The 18,465-nt window shown below is 39.5% G+C and overlaps 1 protein-coding gene across 4 annotated transcripts in view; it reads left to right on the top strand.

Moving 5' to 3' along the window:
* Positions 1-18,465, top strand: part of CDK6 (cyclin dependent kinase 6) — a 234,263-nt gene that overhangs the window by 61,695 nt on the left and 154,103 nt on the right. The window lies entirely within an intron of this gene.

Genomic DNA, 18,465 nt, shown 5'->3' with positions numbered 1-18,465 from the left:
AGGTGGTGTTCCCAGATACTGATACATTTAGAACTTGATGTACTGAATGATTTATTTCTTGGGTTTTAGACTAATGTAGAATTTATTTTCTCCTATCTGCCTTTCATGAAAGAACATGGTGCTCAGGAATGGTCTCGTTGCTTCCTGAGCAGTTTCAGGGACAGTAAGGCCCTTTAAACATAGGTATTCCTAATTACCTGTTCTTGGTCCTTTTCTCTTCTATCTCTGCATCCCTTTTTTCACTCAAATTCTATTCCAATCCTGTGGCTTCAGTTCTTTCCTTTATGAGTTTGTCCAAAATACCATGTTCAGCATGCAGGGCCGAGTATAGCCCTGTTTTGTGTTCTCTGCTTTCTGGCCAGATTGGGCTAATCCCCATCCTCTTACTGTGGCTCGTAATTTCCTACCTCCGTGGGCTTCCTTTGCTCCGTTGCCATTCCTTTGCTCCCCCCCCACCAATAACTCTCTGCTTACATTTTTCAAGGCCCACCCCAGATATCATTTGAGCAGCCGTTACAGCTGGATGTAATCTCATTTGTCTTATAGCTTGCTCTACATCTCTCCCTCTTTATCATATTTTCTACATTTAATTGTGATTATTTGTGTCCATGTCTTACCTATTCATTCATCTTTGTATCCTGACAGTCCCTACTCAGTGACTTATACACATAGGTACTCAATAAATAAGACACATTGCCAACCTTTCTTCAGATATAATTAATTGAAAATTGTTTTTTAAATGACTTCCAACAGCTTAAACACGGACTGTCAAAATAAGCATTAGCTTTTTCTGATCTATTTCTAAGTTCAAAAATTTCATTTGGGGGAGGTCATTTTTTTTTAAGCAGCGAGACAAGGTAACCATATATTTATACCCTACATTGCCACCTACATGGATCTTTCGAGCTTCACGTTAAATTCTCCTAGGACATTAGAGGCTGCTGAGTGGAATCATTTGCAAAAGTATGTGTAGTTAAAATGACTGATAAACCAGAGTGATGTGCTTAAACTAAGGCTTGATCAGGCAAGAGTAGAAAATGAAGTGGGGTGGGGGAAACTCCCAAGGGTGGGAGTAGAGAGGTAAGCAGGATTCAGAGAGGAACAGGCAAAAAGGTGGTCACTAAGGTGAGGTGAAGGAGAGGAGCCGGGGGATGGCCAAGCCAAGGTTGGGGAGCGGGGGATTGGTGCTTATCAACAGAAGCTTTTGACAAGGTAACTTGTTAAAAGTATTTTTTGAGTTCTTCATCTATCCAGGGAAAGGGAGTGTCACTTCGTTCTGTGTTGAACAGGAGATTCTCCTGGAGGCTGTTAAATTTCTTCAGCCATCAGGGGCAACAGCCCCACAAAGGTAGAGGTGGGTACAAGGGCTGTGGTTATTTAAGGTTTGTGGTTAATGGTGTTTTGATGTTTTCGTAGTAAAATAAAACTACGGTCAACTGAAATATTTCAGGCGATTAATTTGTATCTTAACGGCTCATTGAACATCTTTTGCTAACTTAAAAGTGAGTCGCAAGACCCGTTTCGTCTTCACCCTTAATTTTTTTTTTTAATTGAAGTATAGTTGATTTACAGTGTTGTTTTTAGTTTCTGGTGTACAGTGAAGTGATTCAGTTATACATATACATATATTCTTTTTCAGATTCTTTCCCATTATAGTTTATTACAAGATATTGAATATAGTTCCCTTGCTATACAGTAGGACCTTGTTGTTTATCTATTTTATATATAGTAGTTTGTATCTGCTAATCCCAAACCTAATTTATTCCCCCCTCCCCGCCCCTTTCCCCTTGGGTAACCATAAGTTTTCTATGTCTATGAGTCTGTTTCTGTTTTGTAAATAAGTTCATTTGTATCATTTTTTTTAGATTCCACCCATAAGTGATATCATATGATATTTGTCTTTGTCTGTTTGACTTCACTTAGTATGATAATCTCTAGGTCCATCCATGTTGCTGCAAATAGCAGTAGTTCATTCTTTTTATGGCTGAGTAGTATTCCATTGTATATATATACCACATCTTCTTTACCCGTTCATCTGAAAAGGGCATTTAGGTTGCTCCCATGTCTTGGCTATTGTAAACAGTGCTGCCGTGAACACTGGGGTGCATGTATCTTTTCAAATTAGAGTTTTCTTCAGATATGCCCATTCATCCTTAATTTTTAAAAATTTTCTGAACTGTGCTGATCTACTTTTCTTCCTTATTAAATATAAGGGTTTTTTTTTTTTTTTAGAATTTGTGTTTGAGGTTCTTTAAGGTCATCATTAAAAACATGAGTAATCATTTAAAAGCACTATAGTACTATCAAATGGATAGTTTTAAGCTGAATATATGATTGACATAAATTTATTTTTAACGAACACTTTTATCTTTTGTTTCTAAGTTGACATCTTTTTAAGCACTGGTATGAAGGATAAACAGCTGCTCAGTAGGAAGTTCCAGCTAGTTGAGGTTCTGGTTAATTGAATTTTTCAAGCACACAGCCAGAGAACAGAAATATTTTGTTGTTGTATAGCTCATTTATGAGAAGTCTCAATAACTACATCAAGTGAGTATTGTTATTATGAGGAACCTATTGGGAACATGGATTGGATTCTTTATATAGAATGCTTTGTTGTAATAAGAGTTTTTCTGAATATACTCGTACAAAGGTTAATTGAATATTTACAGGGTGAGTTCTGTGCTAGGCACTTTGAGGACACAAAACTGCATAAGTCATGAACCTGCACTTGAGGACCTTAGAATATAAGAGCACACAGAAGCATGTGGGACACTTCTCTATGGTTATTTAAGTAGTTTAGTTGGTGTTTGGTATTTTCAGGTTTAAAAAACCCCACTTACTTATGAATAAACACAGTCTGTAGCTGATTCTTTGCATTATGGTACCAAAGTATTTTCTAAAATGTTCTTCGAAATCATAAATATTATTATTGACATTGTCTTGCATATATCAGAACTCGCCATGTTGCAAAATAGACAAATAGGTAAAATATTTTAACATGAAATAGGTGTAAAACAGGAAGTCAGGGAAAGACCTCATATTCAGTTGGTTTAGGCTGTGGGAATTTTCCTCCACTACCTGTCCCCCACCATGTTTTCTGTGGCACTGTTGACCTGTTGGTCCGCCTCAATTCACTATATTCGAGCGCACATTCAGGACATAAATTGCATTAGGTGAGCCGTACTTGGGTAAAACGGGGATGTTGCATGGTCTCTGACTAGCTATTACAGAGGTAAACTCTTTCTGTTCAGTACCATTTTCATCAACCTGTTTGTTATAAAAAGAGCCCATGAGGGCTTCCCAGGTGGTTCAGTGGTTAAGACTCCGTGCTTCCACTGCAGGGGGTGTGGGTTCGATCCCTGGTCAGGGAAGTTCCACATGCCACATGGTGCAACCAAATAAAGAAAGAAAGAAAGAAAAGAAACAAACAAACAAAAAAAGAACCCATGATGGGCTTATTTTCCCAGCTTACATATATCACAATTTTTACATGCATTTAAATACCATTTGTTTTTAAAAGTAAAAATGGCAGAAAACCACCCCTGAAGCCCTAAGTATTTGTGAAGGTTGATAGTTGGGTGAACTCATTAGGGGAAATTCTATCATTATCATATGGTCTGGACTGAAAATTGTCATTGAGAGGCTTATGAGAATAAAATCATAGGTGGTTCTTTCCAACATTTTAAAATACACCTATTCTAAAAATAAATAAATACATTTATACGTCTTATTCATACTTCATCTTGAAGTTTTCATCACATTCTTTAATCTCTTTTCTTGATGTCCTGAGATATATTCATTCATGTTGATGGTGACATTTGCATAAAGAAACCTCTTGACTGCTATGCTGTGACATCAACAAATACTCAAACTTTGCCTCGTAGGCTTATTGTTGCCATATCTTGCTTTCCTATTTCTAGTTCGGAATGTTTTTTTTTTTTTCCCGGTACGCGGGCCTCTCACTGTTGTGGGCTCTCCCGTTGTGGAGCACAGGCTCCGGACGCGCAGGCTTAGCGGCCATGGCCCACGGACCCAGCCGCTCCGCGGCACGTGGGATCTTCCCGGACCGGGGCACGAACCCGTGTCCCCTGCATCGGCAGGTGGACTCTCAACCACTGCACCACCAGGGAAGCCCAGAATGTTATTTTTTGATGTAGTTAATTGTGGAGGAATGCAGTGCCGTCTGTGTAATTTTAATTTGATCATTTGAGATTCGACATTGTCTTCTTAGACCGCCATGCTTAAACTTATGAGGCAATAACTGACACCTTATGATTGTCTTATTTTTTTCTTTGGGGGTTCATAATACATTTTGAGTACCTGTGTTTATGTAGCACCTTTCATTTATGCGGACTTCATGAGAAAAAAAAAAAAAGGCTTCCAGATGGTTAGGTTTTCTCTTTCATGCCTTTATCTGCTACCTTATGAGAGAGGATCAGAAAGAACTGTAAACAAATTCCCTCACCTTGTTCCTTAGTCATGTGTAACTGCTACCCAGAAAAAGAACTATATGGCAGGATATATATGGGGAGAGACTCCTGTGTAAAATCTTATGCTTTACATGTTTTCAAAGGCAATGCCTTCTTTTACTAAACTATCATTTGGTACTCAGGCTTCACTCTCTAGTACATTAACTCTCCTAGTATATGACCTGGCTTCTCAACTATCTTTTTAACGCTTTGAGAACCTAGTTTCATTCTTTGGACATTCTGTACATGTAACACGCTTTTCACGAATAGAAATTCAAAGGCACTGAAAGCTCACAGAGAACACCAGCTGCCTCTCCAAAGTAGAACACAGTTCTTTCAGCTCAAGACCACATGGCCTCTTTGGATGACTCAGTCTTGGAATAAAAATTATATTTTATTTGCGTATCTCTATGACAGATGAATTCTATATGGCTTGAGAAGGCTGAAAGACCTCAAGGTTTATGTGTCTGTGTGGGTCATTTTTCTCTGTGAATTAGATTTCATTTTATCTTCGATTGAATGTTTCTTAGAGATTTCTGTTGGTTGTAACATTTTCAGTAAGAGATAAAATGTACTATTAAGTTTATTTTACAAAACCCAGACTTCAGAGACTGACACACACTGTTAATAGCACCTGTTTTCTGCCTCTGGGAAAGATCTGTTTTCATGAATAATATCTGCTTGCAGTAAACAGTGGCTCTGGTGTCAGGTTGGGATGCCCAGGGCTGATTCATCTTTCTCCATCTGACATAATGCAAAGTGACTGCCTGGTCCCTGGACTCCGATGAGGAAAGCCTCTCAGAGCCTTCTCTCCTCTCGCCCCTAAAGGAATCAAGCCACGGCCCCGCTCCGCTGCTAGTGGTCTCCACTTTGCCTGAATTATGAGCAGGTGATTTGTCTCATCTTTGCAGGACACAGAGCAAATTAACATGAAAATATCGCTTCCCAGAAAACAAGGCAGGCTTGAATGCCCTGTCGCTGCCGGTCATTAGCCATCTGCCACCGACACTCATACTCTGTTTATCACATTTGAAATTCAGAGCAGATGTTGCATAATAAAGTGATCCCAAAAACAAGACAAGAAATTCAAAGAACAAATACTTCACAATAATGATAAGGATCCTGGAAGGAGATTTTTTTCAATCTAATAGCAAGGCTGGACTTAACTGAATAGACCATGGTTTTAAAAACACACACAGGCACATGCACACACATCTTTCCTGGTATTTAATGCACACTGCTTTTTTTGTAGTCACATGAAATAATTTTTGAAGAAAGTGCATTTGTGAAAGATCCCTGAGAGGACTGTTTAATAAGATTAATTGTAATAAGCAAAGTGGAAAGTTGTAATAACACTAGTTCTGGGACAAAGGACCTCATAGGTCAGTCATGCCAGTGTTGGTTTTTACTCTAAAATGGGCCTCAACTTACAGCAATGTGACTTAAATTACTTCATTCCTGTAGTATAGTTGGATCTCTCAGGGTTTGTAGCTAGCCAGTGTGGTTGCCCAGACAGCTTATTTTCTTCTTGGTACTCAAGATCTTATGTTCCCTCTACCCTTTGCCTCCCCTGCCTCCTTCCCTGCCCCCCACTCTTCCCCCATCCTCCACCTCCCATGCGTGTGCGCATGCGCACACACACACTCACACACGCATACTCACACACTCTTAGCTTCCCCAGGCTCTGCGTAGCTCTGACCCAGCTTCCTCCTCAGTCCCTGGCTTTGGGCTCTCTCCAACCTCAGTCCTAAGAGTCTTTCATTTAAGTTTCACTACCCTTCCACATTAATGTAACATTTTACAGGATTGGTTATTGGAATGTTTTACCTAATCAGCCTATGTGCATTCTAGACCCTTCTTATGCCTTATAAAAAGCACATCATTCGTGGTATATTAACAATTGTGCTTAGAGGCATTCTGCTTTTTAAAACTCAGGCGTCTGAACTTTCATCAGGAATGTAACCTATGTAATAGTTTTTCTCTGTGGAAAGTCAGCTTGGAATGTAGTCTTCTGACTCAAAAGAAATGCTTTCTCCACACAGACCACACCCTCGTTCCCACCCTTACCTGTGTATGTGCCCGCCTCACTCCCCCCGCCACCAACACACAGAATTTGGGGGGATTTTTAAAAACAGGAACATCAGCCATAATGCTAAGCAAAAGTTAGGTAGCCACCCTGGGGGTTGCTAGAGGGTTAAATCAAAGTGGCCCCAGCAATTGACCATCATCACCTCTAATAGAAGAGCTGATCGGAAGGAAGTGAGTCAACACTGAGTTTACCTCAAATTTAGGGGGAAATGTAGGGTGAGTGAGCTACATCTGTGGTAACTTTCAGTAACTCTTCAGGGAGAACATTTTTAGATCATCTAGATTTTGAGGACTCTCCCAGAAACAAATCCTTAAGCAATTTCCCAAGCCCTTGTAGTAGTTGAAAATATCGGAGAAAGAGGACAGAATTATGCAAATACATGATTATCTAAAAGTATGTAATAACAAACTATAACAGAGTTATTTTGTGGTTGTTTTTTTTTTTTTTCCTAACAGGAAATATGGGTTAAAAAGAAAAAAAAAAAACACTAGTGTCTTTCTAAAGGTACTGTAAGACTGACTCACTAAACAAATGACACTTTGATCAAGCTAATAGGTAAGTTGGAATCTCTTTAGAAAGTGCTTTCTCACCTTGGGCATTAAATCTGTTTATAGAGCCCATGAAAAAGTTGCAGGCAGTATATACCCAGTGCGTATCACCATGGTGACAGATGGCCGAGTGATGCTCCACAGAGAAGAGGGATGTTCCTCACCCAAGTTTAGTGTGTGCCTAAGCTCCCTGGTTACAGTATCTTTTCTGGCTCTCTTCCTCTAAATGTTGGGTGATCCAAAGCTTCACCCTCATCTCTCTTCTCCCTGTCTACACTTTCTGGCCAGGTGATAGGTGATGTCGTTCAGTCCCAAACCCTCAGGTATCATTATTCTCCAGCCTGACCTCTCCCCCTTGCTCTAAATGCATTATAGTCGACCAGCCGTTCCGTTTGATATCTCGCCACCAAAACATTGCCCAAGAATCTTCTCCCCAGCTCAAGCCTTCCCCATCTGCCCAGTTGTTTGAGCCCCAAACCTAAGGATCCTTCTAGCCTTCTTTCCTTCACAATCTTCATCTAATCCCTTAGCAAGTACTTTTGGTTTTATCCCCAAAAGATAACCCCAGTCCGACTGCTTCTCAATATCTTTGTTGCTAGAGCTCTGGTCCAACCCATCAGACCAGCTTCCTAACTCAATATGCTGTTTCCACTCCAGCCCTGTTGTAGATTATCCTCCATACAGCAACCAGAGGCACCTTATTAAAGCATAAATAAAAGTATTACTCCTTTGCTGAAAACTTTTCTCCAGTAGTTTGCTATGACTTGTAGAATAAAATAAAAAGTCTTGCATGACCTAGAGCTCTTCCTTCCTACCCACCCCCTTCCTCCCAAGTTCTGCTCTGCCTCTACTCTTTTGGTTCCCTGTCCTTCAGCCACACCTGCCTTCTTTCTGTTCTTCCAGCATGCTTCCAGCTCAGCGTGGGTACTTATTGTTCACTCTGTTTGGAATGTTCCATGCCTCTCCCTCCCAAGCCCCACAGGTAGGGTTCCTGTTTCTCACCATTCTAATCCCAACTCAGGTTCTATCCTAACGACTCCTCTGATCACTTCACCTACCACTCCACACCTACTTACAGTTTACCACATTACACCACGTCGTCCCATTCTATCTTCTTCAACACTTAGCCGAAGTGATCTCATTCACTTTTTTATATTTTTCCCAGCTAGAAGGTGAGAGCTTCGAAGTCCAGACTCTAGTTTATTGCACTATCCCCAGTACTGTCTGGATATATAGATGACCCCCAGTAAACATGTGTTGGTAACTATATTTTGATGCCTACATTTCAGAGTTAATTAGAGGGTTGATTACATAGGCACCTACTTTCCCATTGTACAAGTGAGGAAGTTGTACTTTTTCAGGCATACATAAGTATATATTTATATATATTTACTTTTCTATTATATATATGCATATACATATATAACAGAATAATACATATGTATGCATATACATACATATATATGCATATACATATATAAAATAGAAAAGTAAGCTGAGAATATGCCATAGCTCAACACATCTACGTGGCTCTTTTCTTCATGGTGGGCAGGGACACTGTGGGATTATCCATATTGTAACTAAGGATTTGCTTGGTTGGCTTGGCTTAGATATAGTCTAAAACCAATAACGGATCTCCACTAGAACTATAAGGCATTTTCTCCTTTAATATAATACTGACTTGACTAAATTCCCAAAATTGTTCTCTTTCAATGTTGGACTCTGCTAATTGTGTTTTATACTAAGGATGGGACATTGAGTCCAATGAAGCGATTGATTGACGCTATGAATCTTAGAGCCCATTTTCATCTCTCAGGGGTAGAGTGACACATTTTTTAAAATTTAAATGTAAGTTTCCATATATTCACTGTGTGTGCAAAGTTCTTTCTCATCCCCACCATGAGAAGTAGCAGCTTCAAAGAGTTAAGTTACTTTAAAAAGATCTAATTGGAAATCCTCTCCTATATTTATTCATTTGGATTTTTATCATTCGTATCCAGAGATTTCAGATACCCATGTGGTTGTGGAGTTTGGAAGTTAAGAAAGCACATTCTACTAGAGCAGTTGCTAATGATTTGCAGTCACTAATTTTTAAATTAGTGAAAGGCATCTAGAGAAAGTATCCACCAGTTATCTAAGATTGTAACTTCTTCCTCATTCCTAAGCAAGGTGGAAAGGCTTAATCAATTGTTTCATTGCAGTTAAAATCATTATTGGTTCTATTAAATATTTGTTGAAATGAGTAAGTGCTTTCACAAATGGTTGTGCAATGAAGCCCATAATGAAAACCTCATAATGGTAGGTATGAGAATCAAATATCTCTAGCAAATGAAATACTGTTGCAAATACTCTCCTTCTGCTCTTCCTCTTTCTCATCACCACTATCAAAGAGCAAAATTCTCCAAAAAGATCGACTCCAGTGGAAAAACTCAAATGAGGAGAGTTTGACCTGAATTTGGATTCATTTATCTAAATCAGGGCCTTGATGCAAGCATCTGAACACTGTGACTCTTGATGTCTTAGGAATTAAAAGAAAATTCTGTGAATATTAGAAATGACTAAGTATAAATCTAATCTTTAAAAACTCTAGCTCCCACCGTACAATGGAAACCTAATTTGGATGCCTGGAAAACAGACTAAACCCAACAAATTTTGTAAAAATGAGTTACCATCTCATAAGGGGTTAATGAAGTTAAGGTAAACATAATGCTCTTTCTCCAGGTGTGGTCAGTGAATCACCTATATAGTCACCGCCTGGGGTGCTCATTTAAATTGACAGTCTTGCCCTAAACATAATCTCAGGAGGGAGCTTCCAATAAGTACCCTCTGATGTTGCTTATAGACACTGCTGTTTAAAAGATACTCCTTACAGTTTGACATATGACCCTACTTGGAAATGGAAAATGTCTGAGATGACTCAAACCTCTGGAATATTTGCTTGCCTATGAGTAGGTGGCCCCAGCCATTCAGAGGACTCTAATCTAAGCTCAGATGAATCAGGTGTGGCATTTTAACTAACGCCGTCTGACTGTATGAATACTTGTTTAAAAGCACTGATGTTTTATTCCTTAAGATGGTCTATTGGAAAATGCTAACTCATTTATATGAATTACAGAGAAAACGCTTAGGAACATGAGAATTCTAACTAGAAAGTCTTAAGCCGCCCAGAAAGCTACTCTTCTCAAAAACAGTGTTCATGACATATCATGATTTGACCTTTGAAAGATGCTTTTTGTTTCATTTCACTTAATGTTCTCACAGTTCTCTGTGGGCCTAACTTAGTAAACCACTACCAGATTTGCAAGTGTAATGATCAGAATTCCTAACCCTGTTTTATTGATTTGATGAGGAACCGAAACCATATGAAACTTAAGTGAATCATAGGCATAGATTTTTAGTGCTGACACTAATGTGGCCAAACAGTGTTCAGGTACTTACTTTGAGGCTCACGCATTAGAAGATAATGAGTGCTCAGCATTTCTTCCACTTGTGTTTCAAAGCCTTTAACAAATGTAAGCTAGTAGCTTTGTTGGTTTTTATATTTACCATTGCTCTCTGCTGTCCCTGACCATACTTGTTCATTTTTCCTTTCTTGGACAAAACCAAAGAAATATTTATCATTCTACTCTAGTATAGTCACACCACTTTTAGATTGGAAAGCTAAAATAGAACATAGCAGGAAATTGGGGACCACAGGGCATAGGAGGTTTCACTCCGAATTAAGTTTAGGAACTGCAACGTTAAAGGGTTTAAATCTACACTGAGCCATCAGATGCTGATTGATCTGGAAACAGATATCCTTAATTGAAGTTGCTCTGTGGATGTGTTTAGTTCTATGAATATGTTGGAACACTTACTGAACATTTTAATTTCACTGTCACATTTTATTGTTTAAATCTTGAACTCACCATCACCCATAGCTGAAGACCTGAAATGTTTACTGAGACAAAGGTGTGGTATAAAAGCTGTAGGTGAGGGCCCTGCTTCCCTCCGTCTCTTCCCTCTGTAAAAATATATTCCGAGTCAGGAGGATGCGGGTGCAAGAAGAGGAAGACATTGGTTTGTAGTAACAAGAGAAGAATTGATTTAATGGGTTCCAGTGAAAAAGGAGAGATTTATGTACCCTCAATAACCACTCCCTAAAAGTTAGCTCTTTTAAAAATACGTGATGCTGAGTGTAAATATCTGAAACATTACATTACTAACTTTTGTTTCCCCCAGTATGATTCTTTCTCTAGTCATAGCAGTTTATCTTGTAGACCTGAAGTCATTTAATGTTTCAACCAGATATTAAAGGTGGCTTGATTCATGTCTTCAGTGTGCAAAACTACATGACTCCAAATAAATGAAAATCAAGGACATAAATATTGGTTAAGTTGGTCTTTGGCATCATATATTCTAAATGTTGCCACTGTATTAACGGCCCTTGATATGCTTCTCGTGATTGCTGTAAGATCTTGATAAAAAACAGGAGGTGGGAAGAAAGTAAAATATAAGTTACATTAGAATGAGTTAAGAAAAGAGTTGCATTTTGGTGTCGTCCCAAGCAGGGAGATTTATGAAAGCATCGCACACCAAGAGAAAGGACTTCTTTTCTGTTTCAGCTCCATCACTTTCACCACCACAGTTTCACAGGACTTCTTACTTTATTTATCACCAAGTTCCATAATTAACATATGGTTCATGTTATTGATTTCTCAGGTTTCAAAGTAAAATAAATTGAGCTTTCTTCCACATTTAGAATATACAGTTTTTTTAAGGAACTCTAAACAAAGACATGCATTATTTGTAAGTTAGAGAGCAGCTGCCAGAAAACAGAAAATTAGGAATGGAGTCATGGGTGAAATAATAGAGATACTGTTCAGAGGTAACCCTTTGTACAGCAGGAAATTTTCCTTAGAAAAGAGACAGCTGAGTTTGCTTGTAAATTTTGCTAGAAACAGGACTGATTTAGTAACATTTAGTGCTGGTTAGGAGGCTGAAGACAGCATTCCAGCTTTGGATACCAAGCAATTGCTGTCTTTTGTGGTTTTGTATAAAGTCTAAACACTTTATAGTTTTAAAAGGTATGTGTATATGAGGGGGGTGCTGCTATTAATTTTTTTAATGAATAGAATAATATATCAAATATCAGATCTGAGAGTAGAGGAGGGTTTTCTAAGCATAAAACAGTAGAAGTTGTCACAAAGGAAATCCTTCATAGATTAGACCATAAAAATTTTAAACTTAAAATATTACAGATAGAACTAACAGGCAAATAAAATATTTGCCAAAAATACAGCAGACGTTTAATATACTTAATATATAAAAAGCCCTTAGAAACCAATAAAAAGAAAATTACCTAATTCAGATATGAATAAAGAACATGAACAGACAGATTCACAAAGAAATACGTATGCACAGAATGGCTGGTAGATAGGTAGGGGAAGTATTCCACTACACAAATAATCATTGAAATGCACATTAAAACCAGAATGTATCATTATAGGAGATGATTAAATGAATTATGAAAATTCATTTAACAGAATGATTTTTCAAAAAGACTCATTTTTGAATAATTGCCTAAAGAAAGATAATATTCAAACTGTATATATAATACAATCCCAATTTTGAAATTATTTCAAATAGATGCATAGAAAACTAGAAGGAAATATGCTAAAATACTAAGTGTATATCTCTGTTAAGGTGTGGGTTGTTAATATATAAGTGAGCATGTACATTAAGCCATATGCAATTGTCAATAGTTGACTGATTCAACCTAATATTTTTATAATCTGACAAAAGGGTGTTATGTGTTTTAGTACGGAATGCCTTCTATTATAGAAAAGTTGAAGTTCTTATATCTGAATCTTTTCTTGAGCCCGACATAAGAATTAGCAACATAATATCATGTCGTTTGTGGTTAGGTAATCTGACACAATAGGACAGATTTTGTAAAGTAATCAATGTGTGTACATTAAAACATTTAATACTTGTTTATTGATGCTGATGATATGGATAAAAGGGCAAATGTTGAAAGACTGGGAAAAAAAGTGATCGGGTCTTCTAATCAGTCTTACACCATTGTTACTATCTCCTTTAATCTTATCTGCATTTTACCATTAAGCGGTATAATGGGCAATGGAGGAATTTCTGTTGATTGTAAATGGGAGCAATTGCTGGTGAGTCGTAAACTTTTAAATTAATGTCTGCATATAAAATAAAGTTACAAGCCTGTTTTTACTACAGTGGCAGGTACTGGTGTGGGTTTCTTTAATGATCTCTAGGTTTTCAATATTTTTTACATGGAATCAACTTTCAATCCTCTTGTTAAAATCAGCTCATAACACTTACAGTATATAGTTCAGCAAAGGCTGTTTAGGACTATGCATTATTCTGTGCCTGCTAAAAGAGGAACATTTCTTTTCAAACCCTGAATCGGCCTCTACAGGGAGATTGCCCACAGATATTGAATAGATAAGATGTTGTGAATGCAGAGTTAGTTTAATGAAAGAGTGTCAGTTGTCTTTCCTATTTTCCCCGAAGTAAATTATTTAATTTGAGACAAAATGCTAACAGCGATCTTGGTAATACACTTGCCCTTATAATAACGTGAATAACTCCACTATCCACTCAAAGACAAGCTACTTTTTTTCAAAATTAAAGGGGGAGAGTGATGCCAAACAAAGGGAATTTGAATATATGCTTATTATTATTTTTTTTTTTTTTAACCTTTCCTTAAAGTCTATTGTCTCTTCCTGTTTGTGGCCTTTTGAGCACACGAAGATGAACATAGACCAGGGTAGATGATAGTAAATGAAAATTGTTGAAGATATGTCATTTATAGAAAGATGAATACCCATAGCTTTGGTGGTCCCCTTGTTGGGTTTAGAAAACTGCATCACCAAACACGTTCAAAATATTGAATTGCTTGTATCCCAGACTGAATCCTCAGTACAGTGGGTAAAATTGCTGTGTTCCAACTTAGCTCTGTGAGCCCCTGAGAAGATACTCTTAAAGTGGACGCAGCAGCAGCTCTTGATGATAACCTAAAGTATTGGGTAGGAGGGAGTCCCATTTCACGTGGAGAGAAACCACTGAGCTTTCTTTCCTCCAGCCAAAATAACAAAGTCCTAGCCTCTGGTGATTGATGAGCATGTTGCCAGGGGAAATGGACTGGAAAATCATCCCTTGTCTTTTACTTGCCACAGGAAATCCATAACAGAGATCTCCATTCTTCTTGTTCTGATAAGAGGCCTAACGAAGCATCCAGAAGGGCCGTGAAGCCTGGAAATGTGTTATACCCAGCTGCTTGCTGGGTTGCCTTTTAAAATACGACTCATAATTCCCTAACTCACAAATCGAACATGTGTGCAGTTGGGTAGCCTTTGATAAGCCATGCAGCTTTTTGACCATTACAATGTGGCAGTTGAGCCGAGAGAGGCTGTTTTAATAAGTACAGGTATCCCCTGTTTAACCTAACAATATGCATTTCAAAAGGTATCTGTGGGGCTTCCCTGGTGGCGCAGTGGTTGAGAGTCTGCCTGCCGGTGCAGGGGACACGGGTTCGTGCCCCGGTCCGGGAAGATCCCACATGTCGTGGAGCGGCTGGGCCCGTGAGCCTTGGCCGCTGAGCCTGCGCTTCCGGACGGAGCCTGTGCTCCGCAACGGGAGAGGCCACAACAGTGAGAGGCCCGCGTACCGCCAAAAAAAAAAAAAGGTATCTGTGCAATCAAATTCAATACATAGCATTCTCTTACTTTGGCATTGTTAAATTGGATATTCATAGGCTGGAAAAACTTGGGAGCTCAGAAATGAAAGCTAGGGCTAAATTTGTAAATGCAAATACAAATAATGTTTTAACTAACCAGAAACATTGTGAGAAGCACCCCCCAGCACACCTCCTGCCCTTCGTGGGTAAGGCCGCAGAGCTGCTGCTGAAGCTGTGGGCATCACACTGCAAACTTGGGATTGCACATGCACATGTCTTCGGGAATACTTGCAGAGTCAGTTTTGAGATGTTCAAGCTCAGGCCATGCAGTTGTCACATGAGAGGGACTGTGTCTGAATTTGTTTGCGATTCCTGTTTATTAAGGTTTCCACATTGGTCTTGGCAAAAGGGATCTGTTATTTAGTAGTTTCTCAGCACGCTTTGGATTTGGTGTGTTTGGATTTTCATTAAAATACTACTTTGTTATCAGAAAGCAGGAGTCCTTAAAGACTCCTACATTGGCAGTGAACACTAAAAGAAAGGCTCAGGTAGCCTTATGTAGTATATTTTGGAAATGCGTTTGTTTAAGAGATTAGGGTTTCCACTTCCATGACTTCTTCCTTTGTTTTTTTTCCAGGCCTGCATTCCAATTCTGAGTTAGAAATGTTTTAAACCTTTCCTAAATTATATTTATAGAAATAACAGCCCATCCACTAAAGTTATTCCCAGAGCCTTTATTTGCTAGTGGTAGGCATGCAAGCTGTTTTATGCTTTCTCTCTGGTCTTATGCTTCTTGCTCTAGTGACTTGGAGAATTTTGTTGATTCCGTTTGGTGGTGGAAAGATAGATGGCCAAAGAATGACCATCCTGAGGCCACCACTCTAAGGCTGGCTTTGAAAAGCCCTCTTGGAAGTGGAAACACATGTTCGTTCTCCCCAGGACCAACCTGGTAACGCTGCAGGTTATTGCAATCTCTCCTGCCACTATTCCCTCCCCCAAAATGAGAGGCCTGTTGAACTTAGACCAAAACCTCTACATTCATTTGCTGAATTCCCTGGTTGCTGCGAGTGTTCCGTGTCCCTTATGTTCTCAGAAACTGGCTACATCTTCACATCAGTACACTGTAAAACTTGGGATGGAAGCGAAAGTGAATTGAACAGATTCTTGTTTTTATGAGAGTATCCACTACTTCAGAGCACCCAAATTTCACTCCATTGCCATGCCCAGACATAAAATTGAGGCACCTCTTTGTTGTGCCTTTCTGACATGCCCTCAGGGCTTCCAAATTTATTATAAAACACTTACCAGTGTAATTTTCCCATTGCAGCTTTCCATCTTTCTCCTTACACTTGACTTTTGAGTTGTATACAACATCACGGTGAGGTGAAGTTCCTGTTTGCTCCTCCCCCCACCCCCCTTTTAAAAAATTTATATGCCTTTATTTGTTCTTCTGAGCCCAAATCAGCAGGGCCTAATCCATAACAGAGCCACCATTTTAAGTCCCCACCGGCTGAGTTTGATTCCTGATTATATAAAGAGGAAAAAGCAGATCTTGCCAAGGTTGGGGCAGATTCCCGGATCTTGCCAAGGTTGGGGCAGATTCTCCAACCTTGCAAAACGTTGCAGACAATTAATGGGCTTGAACTCGAGATGCTTTTGTGCGTGTGCTTGTATGTGTGAGAAAGAGTGAAAAAGATACCCCATGCATAGAATTTTTAAACTGGGCAGCCCCATGGTAGTTCACTAGAGGCAAGAGATACCCTGTTGGCTCCTAGGCCTTCCTGGAAGCCACCTGCTGGAAAAGCTTCCTTGGAGACGAATGTCACATGGCTTCCTTTGGCCTGAATGATGTTCCTACCCGAGCTTATACCTGAAGAGGCCTTGGAAGAGGAATACTTCTTATACCCAAAGTACTGTGGCGATGGGGGTCCTACAGTTTGCCACTCAGGAAAATAAACCGGCGTATTAACTCCCAGCAAACGCTACCTCCTTGGTTTGAAGCGGTTTGTAAAGCATTTTCTTCCTGGTTTGTGTGCCCCACATTGTTTCGGCTTCTCTCATCACTGACCAGCTGGCTCGTTGGTGAATAGAACTGTGGGCCCCTCGCCATGTTTCATGTGAGGTCTTGGCTGGGTGGCAAACAGGCAGCCTGTAGCCAGTGTCAGCAATTCAGGAGGAATTGGCACAGCAGTGTCCCCATTAATTTCTGCTTGTCACATACTGTCATGCAAGTTACACCAGAGAGGAAATGACCGTTAAAAAAAAAAAGGTACCCTTGTGGCACTGGGTCCCCTCCAGACGTTCCCCGAGGTTAAACAAGTGGATACAATTAGCTCTACACAGACAGCTGCGGGGAAGGGAAAGCCTAGAAGTAGGCCCCAGGGCAATGTGTCTTTCCTGTTAGCAAGGAGTGTCAGCTATCAACATCTGCCATATTTTAACCCTTCAAAGGGCCCCGTAAATTAAGGGGAGCTATTATCCTACGCTCTGCTGATCATTATCAATCATAATGCCTTGGGAAATTACCACAGTGCTGCTGCCTTGGTGGCAGGTTTTGTCCTGTGGGAGCATTCTTTATGTTTTTGCCAGGAGCAGAGAAGGGCAGTGGAGGCAAAGAGGGTGGGGGGAAACTGGCTCTTTAATCGTTGGTAATTTACTGCCACAGGGAAGGGGACTAGAGTGGCAATAAACTCTTCTTCAGTTCAAACTCAAGTCGTTAAAATTGGTGGGCTCCAGCCGGCTTCCATTTCCAAAGAGATCAGTCTTGCTGACTGACTTTTGTCAAGCCTTCTTCACCAAGAGCGATGGCGGCTTTTAGAGCACAAACAAGAGCTTTGGGAAATGAGAACCAGTTTTAGAGGAGGAAGGCGATCCAAGATGAGAAAAGAAACTCTAAAATAAATTAGAGGCTTCCAAAAACTGTTGTTTTATTTTTCAAAGATTGAAATGATTAAGCTGCTGTTATCCAAATGGAGTCCTGACTAACCTTTGTAAGCACATACTGTGCTTTGGGGTAGATTTGTCTAGTGAAAGTCTGATTGCCAGAACGGAGCGACGGGTGAATGAGACAGTCCCATGTGAAATTACGTTTGTTGAAATGTACTCGTTTGAACTCATAAAAACTGGAGGAAAAAAAGAATGGTTTATTACCATGTTTTAACCCCAACAGGTATTGGGTTCATATTTGTGTACTTAGAACTTTCTTTTCTGAAAAGATACCATTTTGCTTGGGGGCATGAGTATTTATTTCTTGGTCAGACAGGAGTTCTGAAAGTGGTCAGTAATGATGACTGTAGGGGACCTGAGCTGATGTTCACCTGTATGATTGCACAAGGACAAGACAATGGAGGGAATAATCATCTTTGGATTTTCCTGAGTCCTTACTTAATGTTACTAAGGAAAATTCTGGCATCCTTTAAAATAACTTTAAGTAAGGGCTAAGAGCCACCATCAGAATAACTGAGTAGAAGTAACACTGTGTCATATTATCTAGACTTCATTTCTTCCTATATGGAAGAAAAGGTGGCATGATCACCAAGGAGAGCTTGGAGGTGTTGTCAGCAATGAATGTGAGAGCTGTTGCAATCCTATGGCATCATTAGTCTGAGACCCTCATTTCATAGACCCTCATTTTATAGGAAACAGGATCTCAGGGACTTGTCTACGATC

This window comes from Delphinapterus leucas, chromosome 9 (assembly GCF_059928025.1).
Source record: "Delphinapterus leucas isolate spDelLeu-1000000601 "Yukka" chromosome 9, BTC_Dleu_Yukka2, whole genome shotgun sequence".
Taxonomy (NCBI): domain Eukaryota; kingdom Metazoa; phylum Chordata; class Mammalia; order Artiodactyla; family Monodontidae; genus Delphinapterus; species Delphinapterus leucas.
The sequence above is the reverse complement of the archived record's forward strand: the minus strand, read 5'-3'. Positions and strand labels throughout refer to the sequence as shown.